Raw genomic sequence first — 4,001 nt, 5'->3', positions numbered from 1 at the left:
ATCCCCCTGTGCAAACTGGATTTCTATTTGCCGACCACAAATCCACTTTCGATCCAAATTATGGAGAGCATCTTCTGCATCACGGACATCTTCAAATGTGGTGAGTGTTAAGGTACTTGGGAATTTGAGTAGTTTACAGATTTGGTATTTAAAATAAAAAAAATTAATCAGTTATTTTCTAATTTTACAGGGTTTTGTTGGGTTTTTTATTTTTTTAAAGTTCTTTTGGTCATGCTACAATACACACTAGTAAATTTATTTTTCTTTAATTAACCACCAGCTATCTGAGAACTCCTATAACAAAATTAAAATCTCATAATACGACCATGAGCTTATCCATCAGCAAGCAGTTGCTATGCAATACTCTAACTTTTTTCTTCTCCCACTTGTACTTATGCAAGAAAAAAACGGGTATCCTTTTCAAAATACATTTGTTAATGGTCATTCAGTTCTCTCCACTACATTGACTTTACCAAAATTAAACCCTAGTTCTTAAATTATGTTAGGCATACCAACAGTAAAAATCAACATGTGTCTATTAATTTTAGAACTGGGATAAAGCTTTCCTTTTTTTCACCAACTGACTTTAAGTTTAAATTATGTAATGCCATGGACATGTATACAGACCTTCAACAGTCTGAGATAAAAGCATACACTAAAACCCCTATGCTATCAGTCAGGTCAGATGTTCAGTAACACAGACATTACTAATTTTAATCCCCAAGATTGACCACTACTGTAAGTCACACACCTTCTTCCAGCTACGTGACCTGAAAGAACGAATTGCCTTTCTCCTTGCAGCAACTCAGTTCATCATCAGCATCATCTATGCAAAAACTAAACTATCATGTTGTAGGTATATATCTTGATAAACCAAGAACGAATGCACTTTCATTCAAGACCACAGTTACAACAGCACTCACGAGAGAAAAATTACAGGTTTTGTCAATGGACTAAACCAGAATCATTCATCAAATTACTGCTTACATGACAAACAGAAGAAAAACTGTTATTCTGTAGGATACATCAGGTATGACTCCTTTAATCTTGGCCACCATTCAACTTCATCTTGACCTTTAACTCTTTAAGTGCTTGTCAGAAGGACTTGTCATGAGATGCTTGGCCAAAAATGACAGATGGCTTTATCTTTTACTTTGAAAAACAACCTTTTCCCCCTTTTGTAGATAAAGCGAAGCTTTGTCTCCCATTATGGCTTGTCCTTCTTCCAGCTTTTCTTTATTTTTTCTTTTCCCAAACTCTCCCTTCTCTTCAAGCCTGATCCTTAAGAGGTCTTTGGCTTGTCTACTTGCCTTAATTGTTGAACTCTACTCTAAAGGTTCTTTCATGCTTTCTCTTTGGGGTCGCCATTACTGTACAGCTTTACATTCTGAGGCAACAACAGAGGACAGTAAATTAGGGGACAATATTAAAGAAAGAAGTTCACCTCATTTTTTATACAATCTGATTTTGATCAAGTGATTCCAGTTTCCATTTGTTAAATTAACAATGAATACCAGCCACAGTTTGCTAAGCACAAGTTTACTTACATACCAGTGATAATAAAAACGTGCTAGACAATTTTGAGTCAGTGATAAATTTTCATTTAAATCATATAGTATTAATTTCAGTGACATAAGCAAGCTTTTATATTACTGGACTTAAGTTTTGCAAAAAGGCAAAGAACAATTGAGAGAAGTTAATCTTCAAAAATAATGAAACACCACAATATAAGTAAGACACTTATTAGATACAACACAAAAGTAAACTGCTTTTTCATTTAGATTTGTTACCTCTTACATAAACTTGAATTTCAAACTTCAACACCCCTCACTAATCAGCCATCTGAAGAAAGGATATTGAACATAAGCAAATCCTCTGGGACGACGAGTGTAGAAGTCAAGTGGAACGTATACATCAACTATAGGCCCATAACGACCAAATTCACGACGCAAGTCTTCAGACCTAGAACATCACAAATATCTTATATGGTTTTTCACTATCTAAGGTGTTACAAAACATCACCAAATTAAAAAAAAAATTAAAAATCTACAATCAATATGGCCACCCATCTTTTTAGAAGCAGTTGGTAGAGGATGCATGTAGCAAAACATTTTTTTGGGAAAAAAGTGTTTGAGCAGTTCATTGTTAAGCAACACACTAGGCTTTTCTGAAACACTCAGGACTCAGGATGCTTAAGATATACCCTGGCATTTTGAAACCAGTCTTCAGCGTAACTCTACAATAGAAGTGTAAACTGAGAAGTGACACGTATTAGTCAATTCAATGCAGGATGCACTAGCAAAGGTGGGCAGAAAGTGAAAAGGAGGATCTAAGAATTATTGTCATTCAAGTACCTCATGTAACTCTTGATCATGCTTTTGCAACATGCAAACGTCAACCGTAAGATCCAAAGAAAGAGCACAAGAATAAACCAGTCACACAAACTCATTTCCATAGAATAATCAATACTTACAACCACATCAAATAGAACAAAACTTGAGTGAGCAACCATTCATGCCCTTAGGATAGCTTTTCCAAAGAGGTGGCTTTAAGAGAGCTGAGCACAAAACTGTTGAACAGATCTGTAACTACACTTGGAACAACTACCATCTCCTCAATGGAGAGGTTTCTGAATCACATCAGCTTCTTTACATCTATTTTTATGTCATTTGAAGACAATAACCTGTATGAGAAAGACTGATGTAATACCATATTTATGTGGTATGAAAGAGTTACTGCTATTCATTTCTCTTTCTCATCGGTTGGGAAAGAATCTGCAGTGCATATAGTCAATGACGGCAGAAGGCAACTACGACAACCAACATCAAGATCTCACAATGAAACCACCTCTAAGAAGAATGTACCATCTAATCGCAAGCTTATGGTGAAAGCCTCAATAGGACCCACATTGTTTTAAAAAGTTTGGAAGTAACAGTCCTCCCTGACTGTTCTTACAGTAAAATAAACTACCAGAAAGAGAAAAGAAAATTCACTAAAAAAGAAAAAAAATTTAATTTGAAGCTATTTATACTTTTAACCACAGTAACGGTCCTAATTCATTCCATCGTGCCCATGGTACTGTTATTTGCTGAACAGCTTTGGTGCAAGCACTCCAGGCAGCAAGTTTGAAAACTCATGCTTGCATTTTATACAACTAGACCTTACAGGGACTTCCATACAAATTCTACAATAATTAACAACATAAGAGTGCTCTAACTCACATATGCTCTACAAATGTTTCGCAGCTGATAAACACAAAAGGGACACGATAAACGGCAAAACAGAAATGGAGAAAGCTAGCAGTTTACTAAAAACATCCAAGCAATAAGTAAGAACCTGTGCAATACACACTTTTTAATTATTTCAATTCGCTATGAAAAAGTATTTCACTAAGTTGCTGCACATATTTAGTCCTTACGGAATTTTGCTACAATACAACTATTACGGAGAAAAAGCATTGCTTCCCCCCCCACTCTATAGCGAGTGTCATAAGAGGACACGGTACATAACAATTAATGCAGTAACATTCCACCCGAACTGGCATCAATTACCATACTAACGGATCCAACTACGCCAAGAATTTTGGGGACACCCACAGCAAACGCGTTGTTTTCTCCCTTCTAGTAACAATCGCTGTATTTCAAAAGAGCAATCAAACCTCCAGCGGCTGCTAAGCACTGCTAAGGGGCACAGGCGGCTATCCCTCAAGCGGGCACGCAAATCCCGCCTTGATCTCCCGGCTGGACAAACTCAAACGCGGCTGCGAGAGTTTCACTTTCTTCCGGCCCAGCTTTGTTCTTTCTGGACGCTGTTTTGAAACCGATCCTCGTGGAGAGGGGGGAAATAGAGCAGCACCGCGAGGAGAGAGAGGAAAATGGAGAAGGGCGCGGAAGGCAAGGCAGGGAAGAAGGTAAAGCAGGAGAGGGGAGCAGGCCGGCCTCTCCCCCTTCCCTTCCCTCGCTCCGGGAGGGCCCCCCCGCCCCTCCGGCGGCAGCCGCCCG

General features: G+C 38.2%; 1 long non-coding RNA gene across 1 annotated transcript; it reads right to left on the bottom strand.

Annotated features, from left to right (window-relative positions):
• Window positions 1-4: 4 nt before the first annotated feature.
• Window positions 5-1,877, bottom strand: LOC103923726. The gene is made up of 3 exons (XR_663946.1): window positions 1,791-1,877; window positions 1,026-1,387; window positions 5-89 (listed from the first exon to the last, which is right to left on the bottom strand). It is a non-coding gene; the product is annotated as an uncharacterized LOC103923726 (long non-coding RNA).
• Between the last annotated feature and the right edge of the window lie 2,124 nt (window positions 1,878-4,001).

This window comes from Pygoscelis adeliae, unplaced genomic scaffold (genome assembly GCF_000699105.1).
Source record: "Pygoscelis adeliae isolate BGI_AS28 unplaced genomic scaffold, ASM69910v1 Scaffold359, whole genome shotgun sequence".
NCBI classification, from domain to species: domain Eukaryota; kingdom Metazoa; phylum Chordata; class Aves; order Sphenisciformes; family Spheniscidae; genus Pygoscelis; species Pygoscelis adeliae.
The sequence above is the reverse complement of the archived record's forward strand: the minus strand, read 5'-3'. Positions and strand labels throughout refer to the sequence as shown.